Here is a 7,939-nt window from a genome sequence, read left to right as displayed (position 1 = left end):
ATACCCAGAACCCACGAATATGATACATTATTACAGTAGTTTGACCAAATGCAATGGTGCTTTAGATTAGGGTACTGGCAGGGAAAATAAGAAAAGTGAATGGTCAAGGTACATTTTGAAGGCATTATTAACCAAACATGAAGATGGATTAAATGCAGGGGCTGAGAGGGAGGTGTCAAGGATGCTCCCCCCCCCCCCCCCCCNAATGCTCCCCCCCCCCCGCCCGTTCCTGGCTTGAGGGGCAGGCTGGATGAAAGTGCTATTTCCTGAGACAGGAAGGCTGCATCTAAGAGGAGTAGATTCGGGGTAACAACCAAGAACTCAGCTTTTGAATATATTCAGTTTGTGGTAAGTATGAGACACCACAGGAGGGGCAGGGCTTATCAGGTGCTCAGAGGGACACAGGACTACTGATGTCTCTGGAAAGTAGACCTGGGGTAAAGATTATAATTTCATAAATTGTTCGTATACAGGTGTACCTAAGTCATGGGAAATGTTAAAAATCACCTAGAGAGAGTGGGTAGAATGGAGAGAAGAGGGCATTGTATAGAATTCTGTAGAACTCTACATTTTAAAGTCAAGCATTTAGGTAAAGGAGGAGAAATAAGCAATTAAGACTGAGAAGGAACAGTTAGAAGGATGGAAGTAAGCCCAAAAGAATGCAGTTTCACAGAAGCCAAAAGAGAATGTTTCAAGGATTACTCAACCGCTCTTGAGACTTCTAGTAATTTGAGGATTGGATTTAGCAACATGGATCAATGTTGATTTTTTTTCTTGTTGAGAAAAGAGGGTTTTTTTAAAATAGTGGTAAAATATACATAAAATATACCATTTAACTGTTTTTAGGTATACAGTTCAGTGACATCAAGTACATTCACATGGCTGTGCACCAATGTTGCTCTTAGCAAGAATTTCTGTAGCAAAGTGAGGGCTAAATATTGGAGTGATTTTAATAATACGTGGGGTAAGGAATTGGTGAAAATACAGAACATATTTGGCTCTTGAGATACCTGGCGTTGAAAGGGAATGTGGCTATTAGCAAAAGTGAGAGGAGAATGGAGAGTGGAGAGACACACTTTTTTTTTTAATTGGAGATCTTAGTCCATTATTGAATGTTGACTCAAATTATTCTGCAGAGAAGGAGAGACAGAAAATGCTGGAGAGAGAGGGCGTATGTTATGGATTGTGGATCCTGAGAAAGCAAGAAGTAATGGGGCTAGAACTGGTGAGAATGGACTGGGCTTTGCCAAAAGGTGGGAAGGAAACTGCACAGATGCAAATAGGTCGGCAATGTTTCTGGGAATGCCGAATATCGATCTGAGATTGGTAATCACGGACAAATAGTGCTACTAGCCTGTAAGTTTCTGTATTCCTATTCATTTCTTTCCTATAAATCCACATATTTCCTCTAAATTCATTTACTACCTATAAAGGCATTATACAATGCCTACTATGTGCCTCCCTTGAACCACTTGTGACCAAAGGGAGGGGCAGGTCAGCCTCTCAAGGTCTTCAGGAAAATCTCTTGGAGGTTCCTCCTGGAAGCTTCTGAATGGGCTCTGGAAGGTATTATTTCTGTAACATCTATTTCAATACCACAGTATACACTACGTTGAGAAATTACCCTCTTCCTACTTTCCATTTCAAATAATCCCCCATTATACTTCCAGAGCCAATTCCAGAGAGGTTACCAATGTGCACTGGTTACAGAATAGCCCACAGGATGGAATACCATCTGTACAGAGATCCCAAAGTCTCTCATCAACTTGAACAACCGAGCCCTGTTCAATATCCAGTGAATCCCTTGATCCCAAGAAACAACAATCAGCAAGAAAGCTCCCCTCCCTTTCCAGAGCAACACCTATGTACAAGGCCTCCCCTGTCTGCAATTTCCTCCAATCCTGCCTCTTCTCAGCCAGAGAAATCCCCCAGGAGGTCCTCAGAGGTGAGAGGCTGGATGTCTTGCTCTGGGACTGGATGCGCTCCCTCAGCAACCGTCCAGACCAGTATTAGTGTTTCTTACGCAAGCCCCTCATTTGCATTGCTTTTTCCCAAACTGGAGAGGATCACCCAGACAATCTGCAACATCCACAAATTAAGGAAAATATGAGCAAATACCTACACTACAATACAAGTTCCACGAGGGCAAGAAGCTTTGATTTCGGGTTTGTTACTGTTCACTGATGTAACTCCTAGTTCCTGGAAGAATGCTTGGTGTAAGAAGGCCATCGATGTGAATTGGCTGAATGAATGAAATACCTAGAACATGCACCAACACCACGGTGGAACACTCACCAGCAAAATAGCATTTCTAGATCCGAGCAACATTCATTCAAAATCACTTGTTTTTCTGGTACCACTTACCCTTAAACACAGAGGCACTCTTTTTTTTTTTTTTTGCCAGGAAAAGCTTCCCTTAGGTGATTACTTACACAAAACTAAATATTACCTTTTCTACACTGTTGGTAGGATGCATTCCGTCATCCAGGAAAAGCACCCTTCTGAAAATTTGGTGTTTAAGAAGTCATAGCGGAATTATAAAGTATTTAGAACTGAATGACAATGAAACCACTATTTTGAAAACTTGTGGGATACAGATAAGCAAGGGAAATTCTCTTCAAGGGGTTTTATAGCCCCAGATTATATTTTAGAAAATAAGAAAGATTGGAAATTAACATAGTATTTAAGTTAAATAGTAACTTCAGTTAGTATTAAATAGTAAGTATTTAAATTAAACATAGTATTTAAGTTAAATAGTAACTTAAGTTAGTATTAAATAGTAAGCATTTAAATTAAAACCTTAAAAAAAGGAGTAACACACTAATCTCAACAAAAATATGAGAGGTTAATAAAAATAAATACAGAAATTCAATATATTCTCAACAAAAGCTGAGCTATTTGAAGAGGCTATAGATAGACCTCTACAGGTTTATCTAATAACATAGACAAATCTCTGTTCAGACAAAAGAGAAAAAATACAGAATTCCCAAATATATCAGGAATGAAGAGCAGGATATAACTACAGATACTGTAGAGAATTTTTAAATAATATGAGAAGGCTATGAACCATATTCCAACATTTCGAAGCCTTAAATATAGTATCTAATTTTTATTTTTTTTTAAAGATTTATTTTAAAGAGAGAGCAAGAGAGAGCATGTGTGTGTGGGGAAGGGCAGAGGGAGAGAGAGGGGCTCAAGCAGACTCCCCGCTGAGCGTGAAGCCTGGACACCAGGCTGGATCTCACAACCCTGAAACCCTGACCTGAGCCAAAATCAAGAGTTGGACACTTAACCGACTGAGCCACCGAGGCACCCCTGGTATCTAATTTTTAAAGAAATGTGTGAATTATCAAAATTGACTCAAGAAGGAATTGCAAACCCAAATAAATTAACAATGATTAGACAGACCGAACTGAATTTTTAAAATACGATCGTTTCACAGATGAGCTTTACCAAACGATCAAGGAACAAATAATACCTACCTCATATAGACTGTTGTAGAAAGTAGAAAACAGGGTTATTTCCAATTGCATTTTATGAGGGTAGTACAACCCCGATACCAAATGCGGACAAAGGCAATGCAAGAAAAGAAAATTATAAGCCCAAATCACTTAAGAGTATGGATGCTAAAATTAAAGAAAGCACTCATAAATTGCGTGTAGTAGTATATTACAGAAATAATAGTACATTATGGCAAAACTAGGTGTATCTCAAAGCAAGGACGGGTCCATGTTTGAAAAAGCTCTCAGTGACCCATTACATTAACATAACAAAGACAAAACCTATAATCATCTCAATAGTTTTGGAAAAAGCATTTAATACAGTTCAGTAGTGCATGGTTTTAAAATATTCCTCCGTTGAACTCAACTGGGATAGAAGGGAATTCTTTCACCAGATAAAGGGTTTCTATCAAAAACTTACAACAACAACTATCATGAAGAATAATGGCACATTAGAAATATTCTCAATGAGGGACGCCAGGGTGGCTCAGTCGGTTAAGCAAGCTTCTGCCTTCAGCTCAGGTCATAATCCCAGGGTCCAGGGATCAAGTCCCACATCAGGCTCCTTGCTCAGTGGGAAGCCTGCTTCTCCCTCTGCCTGCTTCTCTTCTCCCCCTGCTTGTGTGCTCTTTCTCTCTCTCTCTGACAAATAAGTACATAAAATCTTAAAAAAAAAAAATTCTCAATGAGATAGAAACAGGAGAACAATCTTGCTCTCACCCTTCCTATCTGATGTTATGTTGGAGGTCCCAGCCCATTCAATGAGAAAAGGGGACAGGTATCAAGGGCATGATTTACAGATAATACAATTAGCTATATAAAAACACAAGAGAATATGCAAATGAACCATTTAACTAATAAGGATAAGGAAGTTCAGCATGTTTGCTAAAACAAGATTATTCCACAATCAATAATATTTTCAAACAGCATCAATAATCAAAAAATTTAAAAAGGATCCCCACTTATAACAGCAACATTTATATCCTAGTATAAGATACCTAGGAGTAAATCTAACAAAGAGGCGTAAGAATTTTTATAAATAAACCATGAAATGTCACTGAAGGATATGAAGAAATCAGAGTGATATTAGTGTATTAGATGACTCAATTTTATAAAGATATCATATCTCCCAAAATTTAACATATACATTTAACTTAGCAAAATACCAAAAAAAAGATTTTTCAGTGGAAGTTGACAAACTGATGCTGAAGTTAGTATGGAAGAATAGAAGTCCCCAAATAGCCAGTACAGTTTAAAAAATGAACAAAATGGGGGTGGGGGGAAGCCCTTCTAGACATGAGGACTTACTATAAAGTCATAATAATTAAAACAGTGTGGTATGCGCTCAGAATTGGTTTGATCAGTGGAAAAGGACAAAGTAGGAACACATCCATGAATACATGAAAATTTAATTTTCATCATGGTGGCATTACACATTAATGGGGGAATGAAAGACTGTCCGGTAAAGCAGGTCAGGACAACAGGTTTTCCATACTGGGGAAAGGGGAGAGTAAAATTAAATTGCTAATTTACACCATTCAAAAAACAAGTCCCAGGTAATCGATTTTGTAAGTGTCAAGAGCAAAACTTCAAAACATTAAGAAAAAGAAAAAAAAAGAGGCTATCTTCATGGTATCAGGTATGGAGAGAGTTCTTCCATAAGACACAAGTGACACAAACTGTAAAGAGATCCAGGAACATGACCACATTTTACATTTCCTATAGTACAAAAGACATCAAAAGCAGTCAAAAGAGGAGCCACAGACTGAGACAATATGATGTTTATATGTATGATCTCCTATAAAACAAGAGGGAAAAAAATGAACACATACACAGCCCACTGGAAAAATGGATGAGGTCTGTAAATAATCAAATCACAGACTCAAATCTTAATAGCCAATCAATATACGAAGAACTGCTCAACCTCACTGGTGGTGAGGGAAATGCAAACGAAACAAGATACTGGGTTTTGAAAAAGTCCAATTGACAGAAATGAGAAAATTCAGAATCTAGAAAGTGGTGAAGGTCATGTGAGGGAGACAAGAACTCTCATCCACTGCTGGGGGCAGCGTGTAATCTGCAGAACCCTTTGGCAGTCCTCTAATAAACCAACACGTGCGGGCAGCCTAGCAATTCCCCATCTAGTTAGATTCAGGGCGAAATTCTCACATGTGCAAGGGACACACGTACACGCATGTTCATATTAGCATTGTCCCAAATATTGGCAGCAGCTTCAATATTCATCAATAAGGGAATGAATAAACAAGACACATTTATATGCATGGATCTACAATATAGCAATTAAAATGAATGAACTGATTTATATTTATCAACATAGAAAGAATAAAAACATACCATGAAGGGGAAAAAAAAAACCCAAGTCAGATTATGTACAAGCTAACACTGCACATACGCATTTTAAAAATCAAGTAAAACAATATTCTGCATTTTTATGGGTTCATGTATAGTAAAAGTATAAAACCTAGATGGGAAAGTTACGTACTAAATTCATGATAGTGTTTGCCTTTGGAGAAAGAGGTGAAGAATGTCTTTGGGGAGGAGTACAAAGGGACTTCAATTTTATCAGAAATCTTGAATAGGTCAATTAAAAAAAAAACCTGCAGCAGATCTGGCAAAACGTTAGCATTCACCAATTATATGATAGGTACATGGATGCTTGTGATATTTTCTCTGCATTTTTAAATATCTTTACATTTTTTTCCAAATCATAAAAGTAAAAGAAAAGCAGCTAGTAAAGAATTCTCTGATAGAAATTTCACCTGTGTAGATAAATTGAGTCAATTGTCTAAAATTTTGAGGCAAGGAACTTTATAATTATCTGCCTTAGAATGGAATCTCCATAAAAATAATATAGATGGTAATATTAATAAAACTACTGAAATGAATAAAGCAGATTCTATAGGTATCAACATGGATAGTTGTCAAAAATCATATTGAGGAGAAAAAGTAAGCTGCAAAATGACATGTACACTAGTGTACCATTTATAAAGAAAATTTAAAGTACACAAGCATGGGTATAGATATTTACATATAAATATATAAGCAATTAGGTAATAAAGGTATAATAATAAATGCTGGAAGAATACACTCTTTATAATACTGATTACCTAGGGAAGTAAGGAGGCAGAAAGTTGAATTAGGGAGGGAAATAAAGTGACATTTAGCTCTATCTGCAATCTTTCAATATAAATTAAAAAAAAAAAACCCTGAAGCAAACATGACAAATATTTTACATTTGATAATTCTAGGAAGTAAATACACAAATGTATGTTATTCTTGATGTATATGTATTTTTAATTTCCAAAAGAAAAAGTACTGAGGAATTACAAATAAAATGCACATAATTCAACAGTATATAAGTAAAGCTTGTGTACATCAAAAACCGTGCTATGACTATTTTTAGAAATTATCCTGTTTGTTTTTCTATGTGTTTTTAATTTTTCAAAAATCAGAGGAAAAAAAGCAATGAAGAAATGCAAAAAAAAAAAAAAAAATCAAACATATACCTGATCACATAAAAAGAAAACCCTGCACAATCACAGTGAGCAATTCTATATCATTTGCTGCATTTTCTTATTTTTAATTTTTGTCAAAAGAAAAATAAAAGATGTTGCCTAATTGGAAACGTGACTTTCTATTATTAAAATTGTGGGAGTCCATTTTAATGTGTTTATCTCGCTGCTAGTCTATAATTTATATTTCAGCGTGGAAATTTGTTTGTATGCCTGTGACAGGTTAATGCAGTTTAAACATGCATTTTTCTTTCGTTGGTTGAATAGTTAAATCGTTACTCAAAGGATTTTAAGTTTCAATTTCAACCATGAGAGGATTCTTTGCTTTTTCAAGGTTAGAAATGTTTCTGGTTCAAAACGCTATTAATTAATGGCTACGTAGTGGATCTATTTAGGGAACTGGTACCGACTCCGGATTAACAGTGGAACTGTTAAATGAGAAAACTTTTTTTGATGCAGACTTGGGGATATTTTAAATTTGGTCTGACAGCGGTGGACAGAAATGCAATGTAATTCCAGCTCGCTTAACTAACAACCGTAATTATGAATCGAAAGACATATCAGGTATTAGCATTTTTTTTCCTTAAAAAAAAAAGTTTCTCGGACTCCGCCGGACACCCAGCTGGCGGAGGACCAGCGGGCGCGGGCGGGGGGGGGGCGCGGGGAGCGAAGCCGGCAGGCTGCCCAGAAGTTACGATCGGGGAGTTTTCTCTTTATTAAAATTACCTGGCTCACCAGCAGAGGCAAGAAAGCGAAGACAAGATAATTTCTTAGGCTGTTAAAAATGACTTAGCCCGGTGGGCCCCGCGTTCCGAGGGGGTGTCCTGCGGGCCGGGGCGGGTCCCGCCGCCCCCGCGGGCTCCGGTGCGTCAGGGGCGCGTCAGGCGGGGCGGGCTCCGCGCGGGG

This window comes from Ailuropoda melanoleuca, chromosome 1, assembly GCF_002007445.2.
Source record: "Ailuropoda melanoleuca isolate Jingjing chromosome 1, ASM200744v2, whole genome shotgun sequence".
In the NCBI taxonomy this organism is placed as follows: Eukaryota; Metazoa; Chordata; class Mammalia; order Carnivora; family Ursidae; genus Ailuropoda; species Ailuropoda melanoleuca.
The sequence above is the reverse complement of the archived record's forward strand: the minus strand, read 5'-3'. Positions refer to the sequence as shown.